At 57.0% G+C, this 15961-nt stretch overlaps 1 protein-coding gene across 4 annotated transcripts in view; it reads left to right on the forward strand.

Moving 5' to 3' along the window:
- PEMT (phosphatidylethanolamine N-methyltransferase) overlaps nt 1-15961 on the forward strand; it is an 85330-nt gene that overhangs the window by 22597 nt on the left and 46772 nt on the right. The gene's annotated exons all lie outside the window — the stretch shown is intronic.

Consider the following 15961-nt stretch of genomic DNA (forward strand, 5'->3'; position numbering starts at 1 on the left):
TGGCCTTGAACTTACTGCATCCCCAGAGCCTGTCAGTCCTGGGTTGGGCACCCTATCTGCAGAGGGTGAGTGTGGGAGGAGGCAGCTCTTCCTCTCCAGGAAGTAGGGGCACTGGCCATCTAGCCGGTGTGGGGTGGGGGTGGGGGGGTCCCTCCGCAGAGGGATGTTTTGTTGGCTCAATACCTGAGCTGGCGGCCGGGGACTTTGGACGGAGCCAGAAAGGCAGGACGGTAGGTGGCGCTGTGGGCAAGGCGAGCGCAGAGCAGGGCAGGTGGGCCTGCCGCCTTCAGTGTGCCTTTGCCTTGCTCCCTCATTTTCTGGTTTCAGAGCCCCAGCCAGCAATCCGTTGGTTAATTTCAGGCGCCCCCGAAGACCCCCATCGGTGCCAGGGAGCTGACCCTGAAGACGCCGCTGGGCTGAAGCAAGGGCACCAGCCTGGCCCTTGGGAGGTAGTTCACACCCCACTCTGGGCCTTGGTTTCTCCATCTGTGAGGTGAGGACCCTCAGCTGAGGTCCTATCGAGCTCTGAGACACTGTGACTCACCCACTGTACCAAGTGCTGCCCTGGAATGTCCCTTTGCTGGGTCCAGGGGAAGCAGACGTCCCTGCCCGCTTGGAACCTGCTCTTGGGCCACTGAGGTGAGGGCGTTTATCGGCAGTGCGATCTAAAAGTCAGGGCTTGACTAATGATAAAGCTTGCCGGTAGAGACAGATCTGGAAGAGAGGAGACGAGAGAGGGGTTGTGAATCTCCCGGGCTTGTGAGCTGCATGGGGCCTGCTGAGGTATGGCTGGGCTTTCTAGACAAGTGGCAGGGGTGAAGGGTGGGGGCAAGAGTTGAGAAGACCCAAGAAAAGGGGGTGTGTATGGAGAGAAGGTGGACAGATGGGCCTGGGGCCCCGGAGGCAGGACCCTGAACACTGGCTTGCAACCCCGATTGTCTGCTACAGGCTGGCAGTGAGTGTGTGTGTGTGTGAGTGTGTAAGTGTGTGGCTGTGCACGTGAGAGTGTGTGAGTGTACATGAACGTGTGTGTGTGTGTGTGTGTGTGTGTGTGCATGTCATCCAGACAGGCTGGGGAATTGGGACAGGGCGTGAACCCAGACTGTCTGAGACCCTCGCCCCCACCTGGCTTTGAGAGCTGGCTCCCAGGGCATGGCCATGTACTCACTGGGCTCTGAGGCTGTGTTTCCGGATCTGAAAACATCTGCCTCTGCCAGGGTGCGTCTTGCCTTTGTGGGAATGCTGAGCTGGGCCTGCTGGTATAGCCCGTGGCACGGGAAGGGCCTTTCACTGCGCAGAGCTGGCTGGCTGGCTGGACGTGACTGAGACCTTGGCTCCTAGAGCCAAGAGAGCACAGAACTCTGGTTGGCCAGCCACTTGTCTCTTATGACTGGTGTCACCTGGGACACCATAGCCCTCCCCCAGCCCTGGCGCTCTCCCTGTCCCTGCCTGAGCTATGCTCAGAGCTGGATTCTGCAGAACTAATGGCATGTCAGGTCTTGGCTCCATGGCTGGGGAGGTCAGCTCCTTGTCACCAGGGACCCCTGCTTTGCCCCTCTAACATCTCAATGTCAGCTCAAGTGCAAGATGCCCCATGACGTGTGTGTGTGTGTGTGTGTGTGTGTTCTTTTCTGAGCCAGGGAGTAGATGGGTGTTTTTAGCTGGATGAAGTCCTGGCCACCCCCTGCGGCCCCATCCCTGTCCGAACGGAGAGCTGCACTCGTCGCTCTGTGGGGCTGCGGGCAGTGGCCTGGCGGGGGAGCGTCGTGACATTGGCCATGTCTAACTTTAGATTCTCTGTGTCTGAGCAACGTGGTGATGAAGTGCATATGGCGCCTCGAACTGGGTCAGCTCACAGTCTTTGCCGGGATCCCTTGGAGCGACATAGTTAAGAGCAGAAGTGGGAAAAGCAGAAGGAGGCTGTCTCCTACGTGAAGCCCGGGTGAAACACTGGTGGACCCAGCTTTCTGCAATGACCTCATCTTTGCTGTCAGCTACCTGATATTCTGGAGATGCCATTTGAGTTTTCTTACAAATTCCGTGCCGGGTGGGGGTGGGGGTCCAAGCACTTTTTCCATTAATGATTTGTTTTTCGTTCTGGACTTTGTGGCTTTGTGAGGACATCAGGCACTGTTAGTACGTGTGGGATTGAAATGGGCACGTTGGAAAGGGCTCCTGGCTGAGTGGCTTGGGGAAGGGGACATCCTGGGATCCTTCCCTCATGGAGGGGTCCAGGGCAGAATTTTATTACCCTAGCCTTTCCCGGGTATTCTGTGCCAGCCTGCCCTGAGCCCTGAGCCCGAGCAGACAGGGCTAACCATCCCCTCTGTGGCTCTCCCGCCCAGCTGCACTGCTCGCCCACATGCCCTGTGCATTCATGTTTCGCCTCCTCCCTCAGACTGAGTGCTCCTGGAAGTGGAGGGCGGCGTCTTGGAGCTCGAGACAGGGTCTAGCCCAGCGCTAGAAGGGGTGGATGGAAACGTGTCCTTCCTTCTTCGAGGGTGAGCTCTGAGTAGCCCGGGGAGTGGTGGGCCAGGCAAGGTCATGCCTTCCTTTCTCCATCTGTGAGGAGGGTGGCAGGTCCTGACCCCACTAATGCCCCCGTGAGTGCCCTGTCGGGAAGTAATGAGATGCAGCCATGAGCGGTTTAGCAGCCTGGGAGCTGGCCTGCCGGTGTTGTTGGCTTTGCCTCCTTCCCGGGTCTTCTTCTGAGGCCGAGATTCCATGGAAAATTTCCAGGGCTTGAGTTTTTTGTCTCGTTTTATTGCTAACTTGCTCTGTGACCGGAGAAAGTCACTTTGCTTCCCTAGACCTCAGTTGCCTCATCTTAGGTCTGGGGGAGCAGCCTTTGCCCGATTTCCTTGCCATCTGGCAGCAAGGCTGTTGGGGAGGGAATGGGTGCAAAAGGGTTTGGAGGCATGAAGTGTCCGGTGTCATATTTGGCTCGAAGGAGGGGCAGCCGTGGGGGCTGTCTGGTCGCAGGCACACCCAGAAGAGCTCTTGCATCAGTGGAAACTCCCAGGGCCTTTATCCTTCCAGCCACTTCCCCAAGCTTTAGGCCAAGTGTTTTCACTTGTTCCAGAATCTCCTGCCCAGAAAGTTTCCATGGCCTACAAATACCCCTTGGAGAGGGAGTTCTAGAGCTGGTGACCCCTTCCTTGTCCCCAGGAGTCAGGAATCAGCCAGGGAGAGACTTTGATTCAGAAGATGAGGGGGATGCACGTTGCTGGCCAGTGCTCTGGGGCCACGCCTCACCAAGCGGTACCCGCAGGCTCTCCTACGTTGTTGGGTGCCTCTGCCTTGCTGGGGAGTTCCGGTTCACCAAGTTGCCCGAGAGGCGGCCCCACTCTTGCCACCTTTGTCTCCGATTCCTGCCCTCCTCCTTCCCTGTCTTGGCACAGGGAGACTCAAGAGGGCTAAGATGGGAGGTGGTCAGGCGCCGTGACCAATGTGGGGTTTGGGTTCCAAAGCCCCTGGGTGATGCCCCGTTGCATTTCAGGGAAGGCTCCCATGCATGTGTGCCTGCTGGACATGGGATAACAATTGTAGTTTGTTCAACGAGGGGATGGTATAGGCCTGGGGTGCTGGGCTCCTGAGGGCTCCTGAGGTTTTGGTGGTCCAGGGAGCCTGGACTGACTGGGAGACACCGAGGTGTGCACTGGGCAGGGGACAGAGATCATGAAGAGAGGCTGGAACCAAAGCTGAGCAGCTGGTCTGGAAGTCCTGGGTGGAGAAGAGTGGAGAATCCAGGCCAACTGTTGGAAAATGGGGAATTAGGAAGGGCCGGGGGGTGGGGGGCGGTGGGGAAGGCAAGGAGCAGAGGGTGGGAGGTGGAGCCTATGCAAATGTCCCAACGGTAGTTTCCGAAGTCAGGTGCCTCTTGTCCGGGGCTCTAACCCCGTACAAGGCTCTGCAGGTGTTTAGGTGGTCACCCCACCTGCTTACACATCTTTGTTACCTTTCACTCTGTCCCAATGCCCCTGCTTGCAAATGCCGCTTGGTGGGCCCGCTCGTGCCGGCTAGGTGTGCAGAGGCCTCTGCTCTCACCCTCCTGGCCACTGCGGCACGACATTTGAATTGATTCCCAACTGGCCGGGAAATGGCACACACAGCAAGCGTGAGGTTCTCCAGCCTTCCAGGGCTGTGCTCACAGGCAGAGGATCATGGAGTGAGGACCGTGAGGATGCCAGCCCTTCGGCTTCATGACTGGGGAGGGGGGGGGGTGTTATCCTTCAGGGTCATCCTGTGGCTTAGATGGGAATACAGCTTGGTGGGCGGGTGACACTCCGGGCACGTAATAGGCATCAGTCCCTTTGCCTTGAGTCCCCATCTGTCCGCCCATACGGCAGGCAGAGCTGTCATGGGCATTACATGATTAAGAGGCATGAAGGGGATTTGTAAGCAATAAAGCAAAGTACGAGCAGAAGGAGTTAGGTGATTTATAATAAACATACATTTGGTCTTCATTCCTGTTCCTGGCACAGGCTTCCTAAAGCCTTTGAATTTCCTAAGCGATGAGAGCCGCAAAAAAAAAGTCTCTGTTATGTTAATGAGGTATCTTATGGGAAGTCCCTGGGTCACCTAAGGCTGGGTACCAGTGGAGCCAACCCTGCGTAGACAGTTGGAACTTCCAGTCCCATCCCCGACCTCCCAGGAGGGGAGAGAGGCTGGAGATTGAGTTCAATTCCAGTGGACCATGCTTTGATCTCTCATGCCTGTGTAATGCAGCCTCCATAAAGACCCAAAAGGGTCTGGAGAGCTTCCCCAGGTTGGTGGACATGTGGAGTTTAGGGGAGAGTGGCGGCCTTGGGGAGCATAGACGTTCCACACCCTTGGGGTGGGTGGTTCAATCAATTAAACCTCCAGCTCTTGATTTTGGCTCAGTTCACGATCTCACGGTTCATGGCATCGAGCCCTGGGTTGGGCTCCGCCCTGGCATGGAGCCTGCTTGGGATTCTCTCTCTCGCTCTCTCTCTCTGCCCACCGCCCCCCCCCCCCAATAAATAAATAAACGTTTAAAAAAAAGAATCTTCACACTCTTTCCCCACACCTCTCTCTCTGTATCTCTTCCCCCTGGCTGTTCCTGAGTTAATATCCTTCATAATCAACTGGTAATTGTGGAAGTGAATTTTTCTCTGTGAGCTGCCCTAGCAAATTAATCAAACTGGGGGAGGAGGAGGTGGTCACTGGACCCCCTAATTTATATGCATCGGTCAGAAGCATGGATGACCACCGGACTTGAACTTGGCATCAGACGTCAGGGGCAGTCTCGTGGGATGGTTATCCGAGTTAATTGTTTGATGGTCGTGGGAAAAGCACACATATAGGAGGCTACTGTAACTTTTAGTTTTATTTGCTCATGAAGTTTTTTCTTTGATTATTTTTTTTAAATTTTTTAACATTTTTTATTTATTTTTGAGACAGAGAGAGACAGAGCATGAACGGGGGGAGGGCCAGAGAGAGAGGGAGACACAGAATCGGAAGCAGGCTCCAGGCTCTGAGCTGTCAGCACAGAGCCTGATGCGGGGCTCGAACTCACGGACTGTGAGATCGTGACCCGAGCGAAGTCGGACGCTCAACTGACTGAGCCACCCAGGCGCCCCTTCTTTGATTATTTTTAAGAGTTGATGTATTTATTGGGGGGGGAGGGGGGATCTTAAGCAGGTTCTGCGCTGTGCGGCTCAATCTCACAAAACATGAGATCAGGACCTGAGCCAAAATCGAGCTGGACACTTAACTGACTGAACCACCCAGGCGTCCCTATTTGCTCATGAAGTTTTAATTGCCTTTTTGACCATGCCTCTATTTCAGGCCCAGACTTGCCCCTTCTTCCTGAGGGGGGGGGGGGTCTGCTCTTCTCCCTCCAAAAGCCTGGGACTTCTCGAGTATCCTGGTGGCGAGCACGGTGGGTCACAGAGCCCCAGTGGTGGTCACATCACCGTGGGAGGGGTGAGGTGAGGGGAGAGGGTTTGCCCAGGGCCGCTGAAGTGCTGAGACCCGTCCCCTGGCCCCCTGCCTGCCATACCCACAGGAACTCATATGGATCCCGGGGAGGCCCAGAAGCCCCTGCTGTCCAGGAAAGCCTGTACCCTCCTGCCTGTGCCCACCCCTTCCCACCCGGCCTGGGCTGGATGCCATCAGTAGGGTGTGACTCATTACCAGCCACCGGTTCTCGAGGTCTGTGTGCCTGCACGAGGCTAGGCGCAGGGTGGGTTGGTCTCCCCGGAGGCGCCCCAGCAGTTCCAGGGTCAGATGTATGCTGAGGGCCCCGGGGAGCCCCAGAGGACGTGCTGCCCCGGGAAAGGCAGCTTGAGCTGGGCCGTGGTTCACTGCCGAGGAAGGGCGCACATCCGAGTTCTTTCCCACCCCGTGGGACCACCTGTGCTGCCTCTACGACCCTGCCTGCCTGCTGAGCAGAGCGTGGAGCCCCCCTCCCCACTTGTGCCCAGAGGCGAATGGCGGTGACCTTGACAAACACGTAGGAACCCTTAACTGTGTGCCCCATCTCCTGCAGGATGGCAGGCTGAGCCGGCCCCTCAGCTTTTCCCCTGTTTCTGCGAGAAAGACCGCTCAGCCTCAGCGGACCTTTTTATAAGGCGTCCGAGGCACTAGTGCCTTCTCGAGGCTTTCTTCTCTTAGCGATGAAGAACATGGGAGAAGGGCGTTGGTACTGTCCCGAGCAGACACCTCTGTGTTCTGTTCTGTAGAATCTGTCTCTGGTCAAGTAGGTAGGAATCTTGGGCGTGGTCACAGAGGAGGTGGGTAGGGGTGGGCACCTGCCCCGGTCAGCCAGCTGGTTGGATGCGGTGGCCCTGCTCTGCGTCTCCCCACCAGTCTTCGAGGGTAGGGACCAAGAGACGGTGGCCTACAGTGAAGGGGCAGAGCAGCCCTAGGTAGGAAACAGTGCCGTCCGCGGAGGGCACCGCCCCAGATTCTCCAGAAGCCAAAGCTGAAGACCAGAGAGGTTGCTTGGCCTGCCGTGGTCGCACAGCTGTGGGAGCAGAACTGGGCCTGGCAGCTGGGGCTTCTGCTCCTGCGCATTACCCTGCTGCCCCCATCCCGTCCCCTGGAGGGCCTGCATGGTGCACACACAGCCCTCAGTGGCAGCATGGCCTGGCCTGGATGAGGCAGAATGCTGGGGCTCTGCTGGCGGGAAGAGGCCCTCAGAACACCTGCTGGGATCTTGCCCTGCGGCCCCCCTGCCCCTGGAGCCTGGGGTGCTCGAGTGTATCCTGCACTGACTTCTCGGCAGCTCGGCTTCTGGGCTGCTGTAGACGCTGCCCGTGTCAATATTATGACCGCACGTGGATTTCCTGTGGGCAGGGCCACAAGTGCGTGGCCATGAAGGCCAGCCACCTGGAAGGGAAGGCTCTGCTGGGGTACGGCTGACACAGGTGTCCTCGTGGCCCGTCCTCGGTCTGCTCAGCCTCAGGAGCTCAGGGCAGTCATGTCCCCCTCCCCTCTCCTCCCACCAGTCCCCCTGGCCCATCTTGCCGGGCCAGGGAGGGGTGGGGTGTGGGTTTCTGAGCATATGAACCTGTCTCGCTGATGATACCTCTTAGCTGAGGGACCTGGGCAAGATTTCTGGCTTCTCCGAGCCTTGGTTTTCTCATCTGTAAAATGGGTACAGTAGTCAGGGCCTCAAGGGTTGGACCAGAAGGTAGGTAGAACAGTACCTGAGCCAGCTCAGCGGCTCTCTCTTTCTTACTGTCCCCTTTGTGCCTGGCAGTTCTTCGAGGCCTGGTGGCCGGGAGCTTCTGTTGTGGAGCTGTCCTGCGGCTTTGTGGCTTTCGTCCTTTGGGACGGGCTCAGGCAGGCCTGCAGGGGCCTTCCCACCCAGCTTGGGAGGCGATGGCCTGGTCCAAGTCATGACCGGCTACTGACCGCACGACCTCAGGCGAAGTCCTCAACCTAAGTTCCGTGCCTCGGTTTCTTCATCTGTGAAACAGGTTCACTGTAAGGTTCTGTCCCAGGGTTGTGGTGAGATGAGTGAAGTAATCCACGTGCAGAACGCAGGGCAGTGCCAGGTGCAGAGTCAAAGCCGGATAAGTGTGAGCTGTCGTCTGGGTCCCGTCTGACGGCTGCCGGGGAAATGCTAGGTGACTGGCCGGCATGCTGGCCCTGCCAATCACGTGATGTGACCATGGGGCCTGGAGGAAGGGGCAGGGAATTGTTTGTAAAGGACGGAAGAGATGGGAAAGCGTGCACACAAGTTCTGGCCTTTGCCGGTCACATCGCTCGTGGCCGCCGGGTCCCTGGCCTGTGCCCAGCTGGGCCCAGGCTGCAGGGCCCATGGAGATGGCCGGTGACAGGGCAGTTCCAGAGTGGGGAGGGCGAGTGTGCGGGAGCACGGGGCGGTGTGAGTGGAGGAGAGGTGGGAGGAGAGTGGGCTGCACCTCATCCGAGGCTCGGGAAGGTCGGGGGTGGTAATGGGAGCTGAGGCTGGATGGGTGGTCTCGGGGGCCTTCCGGGGAGTTTGTACCTGCGCTGGGGTGGCAGGGAGCCGATGGAGGCGGGGAGGCATGACGCCCACTGGATCTGTGGGCACGTCAGAGACCCCGGCCCAGTCCCTGCGTTGTTCCTGGCTGTGTGTGGCTTTGTGTCAGGGCCTGCTTGGTCACAAGGCGTTGATGCCTGCACCTGGGGGCTCTGCACCGTCGTCCTCCTCCTGGCCCTTTTCAGTCCTGCTTTAGGCAAGCGTAGCGTGGTTGACAGGGCCGTGGGGCTGCATAGACCTGCCTCTGCTCCTCAGTTTCCTTGGTGAGGAAACATACGCATCAGGGGTAGGGCCCAGGGCCTGGTGGTCCACAGGTGGGGGTGGCGGGGTTAGGGGACCGTCACGCGGGGCTTGCCCTTCCCAGGCGTGGCCAGGCCATGTGCCCAGGGGTGCGATGTTGGAGCCTTTCCCTGCTGAACCCAGGGCCTGCCCGCTGGGCTCTGTTGGATACCTGCTGGTCACCGTTTGGACTGGCAGTGGTGGTGTGGGGGGTGTTGCACAAGAGACTCGTCCCGATCCTGGCCATCTGGGAGCCTTCCAGCCTGGGCCAGCTGTGTCTTTGCTGTGATTGGCCACGAGGCCGGGTCTTGGCAGGTCTGGCGAGACATCAGGTGAGCTAGAGCGACCAGTAGGGCTCCAAGGCTCTGACGATCCAGGAGGGCCACCCGGGCCCCAGGAGCGCGTGGGTGAGGGAACCTCGTTGTGCGGTTCCAGTCCAGCCATGTACTGACCAACTGGCAGCTGGGATAGGCTCATCCACTCTGAGCCGCAGTTTCCCCATGTAGAAACTGGGGGAGGTAGGCTATAGTACAGTCTTTTTTTTTTTTTTTATGTTTATTTTTGAGAGAGAGAGAGACAGTGGGGAAGGGCAGAGAGAGAGGGAGACACAGAATCTGAAGCAGGCTCCAGGCTCCAAGCTGTCAGCACAGAACCCGATGCGGGGCTCGAACTCACGAACCATGAGATCATGACCTGATCTGAAGTCTGATGCTTAACCGACTGAGCCACCCAGGTGCCCCTATAGTACAGTCTTTTCTACTTCTATGTATTTGAGGCTGTTCTCTGGCTCTATCCTGTGCCCCGGGTTTCCTGGGGATCCTAGCCATGGCTCGCAGGCAGGCCTGAATGTTCACCCCACTCCAGAGCCCCAAATATGCCATCCAAACTGCCTCCCCACCCACCATGATGGCCCGTCCACCCTTCATGCCTGTGACACTGGCTTTTGGGCGCTTCTGAGGACCCACTGTTGTGTGAAGGGCCAGAGGCCTATGGCAAGGAGGCTAGCCCTGAACTGCAATCTAGCTAAATGTTCTCCATCCCTCACTCACACCGGGCTCCTGGCCAGTGGACCCCCTTTCCCAGCAACTTCCTGCCACGGAGTGCCACTGAGGGGCGAGCGTGGCCTTAGATAGGCTGCCTGGGCTCCACTCCTGGTCCTGCCGGCCCTGAGCAAATCACTTAGCCCCTCTGAGCCCCTCGGCTCTCTCTGCCCTGCTTGACACCCCACGGGCCCTGGGATGCTGGTGCCTTGACCAAGGGCTACCTCCCCCAGGTCCCCGCCCCGAGGGAACCCCTGCCAGTCCTGGACCTCTGCCTCTGCCCGGGTTGGGGAGTGTGGCCCGTCGTGGCACCCAGCTCCCGTAGCACCGCTGTCTGCTCCACTCTGCCCGCCGCCCCCCACTGCCCACCCTGCAGTCCTGCTGAGGTTTGCTTCGCGCCCTTCATCCCGCAAACGCTCTCAGGGGACTTGCTCCACACAGCTCTGGGAGCTGGCAGGTGTTAGAGACAAATAGGAAGCCAATTCTAGAGCCTGATGATGAACCCACGGTCTGCTATGTTCTGCTAGAGCATCCCTGTCACAGTTCCAGAACGAGACTGCTGGAAATGACTTTCCCGTGGCCATGGCCTTCAGGGCTCCTGGGCCAGCCCCCGGCTCTCTTCCTCCGGGTCTTTCCATGTGCATCACCAGCCTTGGTCCAAGCGCCATTTTTTATTTTTCATTTCTGGTCGGTCTGCTGTGTGCATTTTCATAAGCACCCCATGTCCTTTGCAGAATGAAGCATGGGGTAGGGACAAAGGCCAGCAGAGCCCAGTGCGGGGCTGTTGGGCTTGGGGCTCAGTCTGAGGCGTGGTCTCCACGCAGGGGAAGCCATGGGAGGAGCGAGCCCCCCTGCATGCGTGCGTCCCCACGAGGGGAGGGCTGGTCAAACCGACAGGCTCCACAGAGGTGGGGGTCAGAGGGGTCGGTGAGCGCCAAAGGCTCCGGGGGCAGCCAGGGGTCCAGCGAGACGGAGGAGGGATGCGGGGTCCGAGATGTAGAGCTCTGGTAGGGCCCTGGAGACCTGCTGGGGCTGTAGGCTTTTCCAGGTCTTTTCAGCATCCTGCTTCCTGCTGAAGACAGAGTCTTGGTTTCTGTTTCCCTGGGAGAGGTGGCAGCCCATGGGCCGTGGTGACAGCATAGTCTACAGAGGCTCTCACTTCCCCTGTTAACAACACCACCAGGGGCTTTCCCTGCAAACGAAGGGCACCTCAGCTCTCTTCTTCAGCTCGGGAGGCCTCTGGAAGGAAGGAGGAGGCTTTGGACAGCACATAGGAATCCGCCGGAAGGCAGGCTCTGTCCCGGAACAGTCCCGGCCGTGGCTGGTACCCCAACCAGACCCTTCCCTCGGGACTTTCCTTTATTACTATTATTATTATTTTAATGTTTACTTATTTTTGAGAGAAAGAAAAACAGAGTGTGAGCGAGGGAGGGGTAGAGAGAGAGAGGAAGACACAGAATCCGAAGCAGGCTCCAGGCTCTGAGCCGTCAGCACAGAGCCCAACGTGGGGCTCGAACCCGCGAACTGTGAGATCATGACCTGAGCCAAAGTCGGATGCTTAACCGGCTGAGCCACCCCAGTGCCCCTATTAGTATTATTTTTTAAAGTTTATTTATTTATTTTGAGAGAGACAGAGACAGCACAAGTGGAGAAGGGCAGAGAGAGAAGGAGAGAGAGAATCCCAAGCAGGCTCCATACTGCCAGCACAAGAGCCCGACGCGGGGCACAAACCCCGAACCTGCGAGATTATCACCTGAGCCGAGACCAAGAGTCGGATGTGTAACTGACTGAGCCACCCAGGCTCCCCCCTGGGGGCTTTCCTGTCTGGGCAATGGGGGTCGCAGGGCTGGGAGTCCAACGGCCCGATGACTGTGTCGTTAACTTGAAACAGACCTGGCCCTATTATCGGGAATCACGGTCTGGGGGAGGCTCCTTACCTGCCTGTCACCCCCCTTGTCATTTCCCTGCCCCACTGCCTGGGCAGGTGGTGTGATGTGCGGCCCATGTGTCCTGTCTTCTCCCCGACAAGGAATGTGTCAGCTGCTCATGGCTGAGCCCTACTTCCCATTGAAGTGGCCGGTGCTTAGAGGCCTCATATGTGAAATGAGTAAGCCAGACGGTCTAGAGAGGGTGCTACAGACACGTTTTCAGAGAGCCTAACGCAGAACAGACTGCCCCAGCTGTGGAGGACACACATCAATGGAGGGCAGCTCAGGGTCTGACTGGGCCCTGGGGTCGTCATGACAGGCATGGGCGGTCAGCATGGACAGGCCGCCATCCTCGGGGCCGATGAGGCCACATCAGCCTTCAGAGAAGCCGGGAGTGCTCTCTGAATGGCACCCCAGTACAGGTCCTGCAGAGGCCAGAGGAAAGGGGGAGATTCAAACACTCGGCTGTAAATAAATGTCTCCTCTGCCGGACCTTAGACACGGGGCCCCTGCCCTCTTTTGTGATGCATGCCTAGAAGACTGGTTCTGGAAAAGTTCTTCCTCACTTTTCAGAAGAGGAAACTGTCCTGGGTGGAGGGCACTTGTCCAAGGGTGTCCCATGAGCCAGTGGCAAATGGGTGCCTGGGCCTTTGTCAGTGCTGGGCTGTCCTGGCGCTGGAGGAGGTGGTCCCTCGCCGGGCTGCTGAACAGGCTCCCTCTGGGGGCAGAAGCCACGTGTGCTGCAGCTCTGTCCTCCAGCCCGTGCCTGGCCCGTCTGCCCCTGTACTTCCCTCCCAGTGCCACCTTCTCTTCCTAGATGTCACCTTTCTTCTTGGAGAGATGGTGGGGGGTACACCCGGGGTGGATCCTAGCTCTGCCACTTACCGGCTGGCCTCAGTTTCCTCCTCTGTGATATGGGCATAATGAGCCTATCTGCTTGTTGGGTCTCTGAGAATTCAGTGATTTGGTCCCTGGGCGGGGTTTGGAAGGGTGCCCGTTTGCACTCTTGCAGATGCGTGCTGTGGTCACATCCCCAGATGGCACAGCGGCTGTGCACAGTCTATCAATGTTGGGTGAATAAATGCATAGACATATGCCTCCCGCCCCCTCCCCCCTCCCCCCAGCCCAGCCGCTTTCACTTCCGTGCTGTCGGTTCTTGTAAAAAAATCTGCTGACCCTGCACTGGTTGATGATGATACAGTCTTGCAGTGAAAGGGCTCCATTTGCTGGGGCCCAGCTGGAGGCGAGCTTCCCGCACCCCTGCTGGCAGAGCTCCCCACCTGCCAGAACATGCTTCCCCACAGCGCCGCATTTATGCCTCTGGAGCCCATGGCAGCTAGCTCAAAGGCAGGATGGGGCAGGATGTAAATGCCTAGGATGTTTACATCTGTCGGTGCCTTCGTCGACCGCCAAGCCCTTCACTTGTTTTCTGGAGGAGGGAGGCCTGATCCGGCACCCGTAGCAGGTGGCAGAGGTGGAGGGGTCCGGGCCCCTAGTGCTGTCCCCTCACACTAAAAGCTGAGCACCTGCACGAGCTGTGACTTCGAGAGAAACAGACAAGAGGAGAGAAGAGAGGAGGCGTTGAAGGCGCCTGGCGTTGCCGCAGCTGGCAGGGTTCTGCTGCGAGGCCCCTTGGCTTGGCCTGTCAGTTTGAAGGTTTCATGCCCCCTCCCCCAGGAGCCTCTGACCATCCAGGCTGGCGTAGCCCCCGCCCCCTGGCAGGGTATGTGCTGCGTGGAAGGGACAGCGGGAGGAAGAACCAATTCTCCCCAGTGTACCCCATCCCCTGCTGCAGCAAGGATATGACATCTTTCAAGACAGGCAAAAGCAATAAAGGGGAACGGATAGGTAGCCACAGAAGAAGGATCTAGATTTTGCTAGACTTTCCAAATAGACGTGCAGGGTTGGGATGGTTCGTGGGGCCTCACCTTGCTGAGCTGCTGGCCGTGAAGGATGCTGCGGAGGGCCCACGTGATGAGCTGAGCGGGGTTAGCGGCAGGGGCATCCACGGGCTTAAAAGACGCATGATTAGAGGGGCTCCAGAGGGTGAGGGAGGCGGGAGCATGATTTCATTTGAGGCGTCCCTCTGAAACAAAACCCAGGTGGCAACTGGGAATGGCGGTCTCCCGTGCACATTAGCCTTCTCTCTCTCTCTCTCTCTTTCTCTCTGATCCTCACGGCCTCCAGGGATAATTACAGGATAATTATGGGCGAGAACATGGAAAGAGCAAGCGCTGCCTGCATTCCAGAAGCTAAGCGCTGTGAGCCCAGCTGGAGACCTGGGGGGCCTCTCCCCAACTGCCAGGTGGCTGACGGAAGGGCCGGTCTCCCTCTGTGGGGGCTATCGGAGCCCTGGCCCCCTGTTCTCTGGCTGCAGATCTGAGCCATGGCCCGTGTGGAGGGTGGCTTCTGGGTCCCCAAGAGCCTGGTGCTGGGGCCCCCGTGAGGGGATCTTACAGCCTTTCTCACCCCCAGCCCACCAGGTGCCTTCACACCTGCATGGAAACCTGCACGCTGGTTACTTTGAAGAATGGGTTGAGCTTGGGGTTTCTGGAAGTGGTGAGTGGGGGCGTCGGACCCTGACTGTGCCTCCCGGGTGAGGACCCTTTAGCATTGCCCCTGGCGCGTAGTGGGACAGATATTACTCCAGCCTGTGCCGGGCTGGAGCAGTGTGTTCAGAAAACACTGTTCCCTGAGCACGGATTTGACACCTTCCGCGGTCAGACTGAGACAGCCCCCCTCTCCTGGGGAGCTTGGAAAGTCAGGTGTGAGATCCAGTGGCCTAATTTTAGACCTTGGGTCTCCATGTCAAAACAGCAGCAGGATAATTAAAAGAAGAAGAAGAAAGAAAGAAAGAAAGAAAGAAAGAAAGAAAGAAAAGAAAGAAAGAAAGAAAGAAAGAAAGGGAAAAAAGAACAGAATGACAGGCTGGCCTTGGATAATTAAAAGAAGAAAGAAAGAAAGAAAGAAAGAAAGAAAGAAAGAAAACAAAGAAAGAAAGGGAAAGAAAGAAAGAGAGAAAGAAAAGAACAGAATGACAGGCTGGCCTTGGATAATTAAAAGAAGAAAGAAAGAAAGAAAGAAAGAAAGAAAGAAAGAAAGAAAGAAAGAAAAGAGAAGAAAAGAAAAAAGAAAAGAAAAGAAAAGAAAAGAAAAGAATGACAGGCTGGCCTTGGATAATTAAAAGAAGAAAGAAAGAAAGAAAGAAAGAAAGAAAGAAAGAAAGAAAGAAAGAAAGAAGAAGAAAAGAAAAGAATGACAGGCTGGCCTTGGATAATTAAGAAAGAAAGGAAAGAAAGAAAGGAAAGAAAAAAAGAAAGAAAGAAAGAAAAGAGAAGAGAAGAAAAGAAAAGAATGATAGGCTGGCCTTGGATAATTAAAAGAAGAAAGAAAGGAAAGAAAGAAAGAAAGAAAGGAAAGAAAGAAAGAAAGAAAGAAAGAAAGAAAGAAAGAAAGAAAGAAAAGAATGACAGGCTGGCCTTGACCCCTTGTTAATTATGAAGCAAGCACATTTCCACCAGGGACAGGAGGCCTCACCCAGGAGGGCTGCCGTCCATTCCCGCCCGTGGGGCCTCGGGGGTACCCAGACCCCTTTAAAAACCAATCATGCATATGTTCTTTCTGAAGTCCCTCCTCTCTAGCACAGACGGGCTAATGCAACTGTGTCATCATGATGCGGGTCCTGGAGCTAGGATGCGGGCCCCTCTGCACACGGCCCCAGACGCTACCCTTTTTCAGGACCACGTGCCTGTTCCAGTGTTTCTGACCCCTGTCCGCCCCTGCTTCTCGCCGCCTGCGGTGCACCTGTCCCGTCTCCCTCCCGATCTGCCGCTTTCCTGCTGTTTTGGGCAGCCACGCAGTCAGGCTTGTTAGACTCATGTGTGAAGCAAAAGCACGTCAACCCGAGGCAGGAGTCAGCGTTCCCCACGAGCCCCCGGTTTGGACGGGTGAGGGCCCTGGGAGTGGACACCTGCGCAAAGCTGCATACCTTGGTTGACCTTGAAGATCAGCCATCTGGGGTGGCCACCTGGGGTCCCTGCCTTACCTGACATAGCCATCTGCCCCTCACCCCTGGGGACAGGGTCAGTTTGTTGTCTGTAGTATCCCCGCAGTTATTGTGTTTAAAATTGTAAGTGTACGTGACACATGCACATGATAACAATTCAAACGGTGCCCAGGGGCATAGGGTAAAAATGTCTCCCTTGAACTCTGTTCCC

The sequence above is a fragment of the Panthera tigris genome, chromosome E1 (assembly GCF_018350195.1).
Source record: "Panthera tigris isolate Pti1 chromosome E1, P.tigris_Pti1_mat1.1, whole genome shotgun sequence".
NCBI classification, from domain to species: domain Eukaryota; kingdom Metazoa; phylum Chordata; class Mammalia; order Carnivora; family Felidae; genus Panthera; species Panthera tigris.